Source organism: Cupressus sempervirens, chromosome 3 (genome assembly GCF_028749045.1).
Source record: "Cupressus sempervirens isolate cs-2001-9-10 chromosome 3, ASM2874904v1, whole genome shotgun sequence".
Classification (NCBI taxonomy): Eukaryota; Viridiplantae; Streptophyta; class Pinopsida; order Cupressales; family Cupressaceae; genus Cupressus; species Cupressus sempervirens.
The window spans coordinates 948186141-948192503 of NC_143120.1; the positions used below are offsets into that span (position 1 = coordinate 948186141).

Below are 6363 nucleotides of genomic sequence, written 5' to 3' on the forward strand. Positions count from 1 at the left end.
ACACCATTGTTTATATTTTCATAAAGCCTAGTGTTATACACTGGCATCTAGTTCAAAGAATGTAGAGGGAAGGAAATTAAGTAACCTTCTGTGCACTACTCCTCTTATCATGATTCTTATCAAAAATACTTACCTCACCTTGTTGATTCTTATCACTTGCAATGATTTCTTTTTATGTCTTTTCACCTAAGTTCCATGAAATATTATTTGGGAATTTGCAAACTTTAGGGTTATCTTCCTTCTTTGGTTCCCACTTTTTATTTGTCATCTTAACCTTCTTAGGAAGAATCTGTTTAGGTTTTATACCTTCCTCCATTTTAGGATTAACTCACTTTTTAAATATACTAGCCACGTTATCATTTCCTCCTCCTTTAGCAATGTTTCTAGTCTATACTTGAGGTATCATGTTTGCAGTAATTTAGTCAATCTCCTCCCTAGAGGGTTTCCTTAAAGTGATTTCTTCTTTGGCACTTACCATGTTACACACAGTGTCTTCAACATCACTCTCATCAGAGAATACTTACTGTTGCACTTTATTTTGAAACTGCCTTTGCTCATTTACATCTTTATCATGATCCTCACAATCAGAGTAATCATAATGTGATTAAAACATGCTACACCCTACATCTTCTTGGTTTTCTTCATGTTCTTGACATTTTTCTACTACACTCTAATTTCCAAGGAAAGACAAGGCTAATACACAAGATTAAGGAGCATGGGTTAACTGACACACAAAACACCATATAAGTTCAACAGTAAATTTAAGTTCATCTACTACATTCATAGAGTTTTTAGATAAGGGAACAGGGGTGACCTTGTTGTTAGTATTCTTGAATGATGGCCATTAGGCTTACCATCTTTCAAAGTGGTAGTATAAGGGAAATTTTGCAACCTACTCTGTTTATTGAAATTTGACTGCTAAGGGGCCCTATTTTCAATGGGATTCCTACCATTTTTTACCTAAGGGATATTTAGATTCTTTATAGCATTTAGGGTTTGAGCTATCTCACTAGGCTCTTGCTTCTTCCCACCTACACCTTTGTTATTCTCCTTTATGTTTGCCTTATTTCCAAACAACCTAGGATCCTCTCTTTTATTTTCCAACCTCCCTGAAATCCTCAAATTGTTTTCCACATTTATAGCAATTTTGAAAGCATCCTTTAAAGTCCTAGGTTCTTTATCTCTAAGTTGATATGCAATTTTTCCATCAAAAGCATTCAAATAAGTAATCAAAAAGATCTTTTCATCATCTTGCATGGTGTTGGGACTAAAAATTGCATGCTTCATTTTTAGTCACATTTTGAGAACCATTGAAAAAATCAAGCCCTTAAACACTTTAAAAGTGCATTTGTACCCGGCTGCCCATTTGAGGCCTAAGAGGTGTTGAATGCTTCTAGCACATTTCATTTAGCATGCCTAAGCATTCTGTAATGATAAATTGATATTCTAAGCTATTTGGCGAAGTCCTATTTTGAGCTGATGTCTAATTTACATTTTCACCCAAGTATCAAATAGTGACAAGAGGCCTTGTTTGTATCTGAATATCTTAGATCCAGAATTGTGTCATCAATCACCACTTTGGAAGTATCTAATATCCATATCCAAGAACCTATGTTTCAGAATTTGAGTCTGTTTGACTAGGTTTTGAATCCCTCAAAGTTGGTCAGATACTGTTTTCATGCTTTTGCAAAATATTCAGAATTCTGGGAAGCCTAGTTTGATGTGTTATAACTTTTGACCAATTGACTCGAATGCTAAAATTCCTATTGTGTTGCATTGTAGATGTTAGAGACTTGTTATGTTTCAAGTTTTAGCTTATGATGAATCCATTTGATTAGTTTTCAAATGCAATTCCAAATGGAATTTCTAACTTTTTACTGGTGTTAGTATTTGCAAATTTGTCAGTACCCTTGTTCTTGACATTATAAATCCTAATTCATGATTGGTGAGATCGAATGAATTGTACCACTATGATGTACTCTAAAAATACTTTAAGTGTTCCAGTTTGTACATCTTGACGAATCCATTTACATGCTTTTCCAGGTCAATTCCATTTGCAAAAAATTACTTCCTACCATTTGTTTCAATCTGCAAATCCAAGTAGCCCACTTTGACTGGTCGCCATTTGTGCCTTGTTATTTTTCATGAGCCCAAATCATAGATCCATAATTTCCTCATGACAGAGAAACTACACCCCAATTTTTGTCTTCCCAAGTGTCCATTTGCCTAGTTTTCAAAGCCAAATCCGAACCCAATTTATTGCTTTCTGACATGTTTACATGCAGGTAATTCTAAGAGGCAATTTTGATGGTCAATATCTTCTCACCTAGAATTCATCATGAGGAAAGATTTGATAGGGTAAGAGTATGTAGAATAGAGAATCAGTAGGTCAGATTCTAGAGCTTGATTAGGTTTTTGGGTCAATTTTTAAGGCCAGGCAAAAGACCTCTTGAAGCAAAATTGACAGTTTGCAAAAGAGAGTTAAAATGAGCTTTAATGGATGGTTCAGTGATCGAACTTGATTTTAATCAGTTTAAGGTGTTCGATGGATCAGTTTTGCAGTTCAATTGCTTAGAAATGAATTTTTTTTTGTCGGACCCACTTTGGGGTCCGACTGATTTTATCAGATTGACAGAACTCCAGAGAAGTGAAAATATTTTCAAGAGGGGACTAGTCAGAGAAGTCTTTTGGAAATAATGGAAAAATTTCCATTAGCCAAGCCACCTCTTAGTGTTTTCTTTGCAGCAATAGCCCCTCGTTTACAACCCCGCTATTATTCTATTTCTTCCTCTCGAAGGTTTGCACCCTCTAGGATACATGTTACATGTGCTCTATTTGGTGGACCCACTCCAACTAGTAGAATTCATACAGATGTTTGTTCTAATTGGATGAAGAATTCAATATGCATTGAAGAAAATAATGATTGTAGTTGGGTGCCAATCTTTGTCAAGTAGTCAAATTTCAAATTGCCTACAGATTCTTCTATTCCTATCGTTATGGTCAGTCTGGCACTGGTTTAGTTCCTCTTAGAGGCTTTTTGCAGGAAAGAGCTGCACTTCAAGAATCTGGCAAGAAGCTTGGTCTGGTTGTTCTCTTTTTTTTTTGGGGTGTAGGAATCATCAAATGGACTGCATTTATGAAGAAGAACTGAATAACTATGTTGAGAAAGGAGTAGTTACTGGCCTTATTGTTTCTTTCTCCTGCCAAGGACCAGCTAAGGAGTATGTCCAGCATAAGATGTTGAAAAAGGCATCGGATATTTGGAGTCTCATTGCTAAAGGTGGCTATCTCTATGTATGCAATGATGCAAAAGGTATGGTAAGGGATGTACATAGGACACTACACATCATTGTCCAAGAGTAGAAATCTATCGATAGCACCAAAATAGAGGCTATAGTGAAGAAATTATAGACTGATGGAAGATATTTGCAAGATGTATGGTAATATTTGGGTATTGTGCTATATCTCAATTTCAATTTCATCAAGCAATTGGTAAGAAGCATGGGCGGCATATGAAGGAAGGAGGCAGCTACCAAAACAAAAAATGTAGGCAATCATCAGAAATAACCTGCATGAGCAAGAAGACCACAAAGAAGATCACACCTCGTTTAAAAGTGACCCACTGTGCATAGAAGATAAAGCAACTAGTCTGAGAAAAGAAGATCCATGCCAAATAAGAAAGGAACCCACAAGCCAAAGCAGATGTCCATGCCCTTTTTGAAGAGATGCTACCAGTCAAAGAAAGTAGCCTTTGCAAGCAGGAATAGGGAATGTTATAGAGAAGTAGCCCACGTCAATCAATGTCAGTCAAAGGTAAACGACAAGATATCATGCAAATAGAGAGCCAACGCAGTGAAAAAGCCACTGTCCACACATGATAAAAGGCAAAACCCACAAAGAGCACATGTCTTAAAAAGGAGAGCAGCCACAAACCCTAGGTAGAGCATTCACACGATGGGCAATGGAGACCATGCAACAAAGAAGCCCATAGTCCATGGTAGTAGGGGAATGCCCACGCATCTAAAGCTATGGATGCAAGGAAGCTCAAGTCCTAATGCACAGTTTCCTACTAGCGCTAGATTATGGAGGCCTGCAGCCTAAAGAAATTTGAGGAATACGTGTTCCAAGATTTTTGGTAAAAAGGCTGTATGGAGTTTTGCATCATCAAAAGCCCTTAAAGTTGCATATTCCCTTGTCAATGCTCATTTTTATTGAGGAGGAATATTTGTGCAAACTTCAATCATGCTGCAAGGATTTGGTAGATGTGGTTTTGCACATGTCAAATGCCTCAATTTCTATGAGGACTTAGGTGAAAGGATCTACTGGTAGTCGATTTGATGAATTTTGCAATGAATTTGGCCTTGACGGTGATAATGGAAAAGGTAGAGGCTGGAGGTGTGATTGTGTTCAAAGGAGGCCATCTCTGTCATTTTATCAAAACATATAATGCAGAACGTAGGGAAAGTGTTAAATCATTTATCCCATATTGCTCGTGGAAAAAGGCTTTTTTGTCTTTAAATATGCAAGCACACACATTGCAAGTGTCTTCAAATGGATGTGGATTTTGGAGGCTACGAATTGCAAGGTAGGACCCATGGTTGGTTGGCCAGTTAAATGTAGTTAAAGACAAAATTTTGAACATGCACACAAATTGAGGAGGTGACATCAGCAGATAGAAGGAAATCAAAAAATTCAAAATTCTGGTGCCTCGCTACTTTGCCAATCAAAAAATGCAAAGTTTTTCAAATAGCGAGGTAGCGAGTTGCCGAAAAACCTTCAGAATTTGGCGAGGTGTTGATGAAATAGCATGGGACCCACATAGTGCTGTCAGTGAATGATTGAAGGACAAGTGGTAGCCAAGCAGTGATTGAAATGTTGATGTGGAACCTAGTGCACAAGATCATGACACATGTCCAAATTGGAGGGTCATTGCTAACTCGCCATGCAGAAGATGCATGAGATTTACCATAGCGAGTTAGCGAGAAGATGACATGTCTCACTGACACAATGACAGGATGGATGAATCTTGTGTTGACATTTGTCATAGGCTGGACAATATGTTTGACCCAAAATAAAACATGAGAGGGAAAATTTCAAAGGCTAAAAAAGTTTTTCTTTAAAAATTTCTCCAAACGTGCAGTCTAGAGATCTTTTAAACAAAGTCTAAAACTTTATATGGTTTAAACTATATAAATGTTGAAATTTTTGCAAAATATTGTTCAAACCACAGAACAGAGGTACAAACTTCAAAAGGCCATAGTAGGAGTATTTTTTAATTGAAGTGGATGCTTCAATATACCGTTGGAACAGGGAGAACTTGAAATTTCCAAATCTAGAGTTTGTTTTTGCACAGGTGCTTCCTAGTTCAAGTTATAGGCAAATTTTTAAAACTTAGGGCATTGGCAACAGAACAAGCAGTTTTCACCATTGAGCACTTGAATTGGTTGGGGTGCAGATTTAAAAGCTTGTTAGGATCTAAATGTGAAAAGAATCAATTCTCAGTGAATTTTCAATGTCATAAGATTGAACTGATTTGTTACTTTTACGGTGATTTCATTTTAGTATCAAGAATCAGTTGCATCCTTTCATCATTACATTTTGAGATATTTTATGAGCCAATATGAAAGGATTTGATTTTTATTTAGAGGAAAAAGATAAGAAAGATGGTTTTAACCTGCTGACAAGGTTTTTCGAGTGGACAAGTGTCATGTTCAGATTCAATCTCAAAAATTGCTTCATTCCTATATCTTTCATTCTTCTTCTCATTTTTAGTGGATGGCAGTTTTCTCTAGGTAATACTAGTAGGGTTCCAGTGTTTTACTACGAAACCACATTCTTTTAGCATATTCTTTCTTGTATGAACAACAATAGGAAGATTAATATAGATAGTTTAGATCTGTTAGGTTTTTTCTGTGTTTTCGTTTCATGTATATGATTGTCTTAATTTCAAGGAAATAAATACAAAGAGTAGTAGATGGTTAAGTTTCATCTTGAATCCTGTCTCCTTTATCAGATAATTTTCAATGTTTTACAATCTTTGACATATTGCTTAGGTTGTAATTGCAGTCCCTTAAGGTTGTATGTTATTCATTGTTTCTTATGACCCAAGGGGTTATGTAAAGGCTTCAGGGAATCAACAAGGTTGGAAGTTTACTGATGGGGATATTATGTAAGAATGGGATTTAATTTGAGCATTGATGTCTATTTACAAGTTAAATAGATAGATCAGATGTCTGAATATACAAACAAGTATCAGATATCCATATGTATGCATTTGATTCATGGAATTGCCCAATGTTTAAAGCATTGATCAGCTGCATGATCATTAAGTCTCATTGTTGCATATCTGAGGTTTTTTTGAAA

The 6363-nt window shown here is 36.3% G+C and overlaps 1 pseudogene; it reads left to right on the forward strand.

Annotated features, from left to right (window-relative positions):
* The first annotated feature begins 2696 nt into the window (after positions 1-2696).
* LOC149569875 (NADPH--cytochrome P450 reductase pseudogene) lies at positions 2697-3444 on the forward strand (annotated as a pseudogene).
* The last annotated feature ends 2919 nt before the right edge of the window (positions 3445-6363 follow it).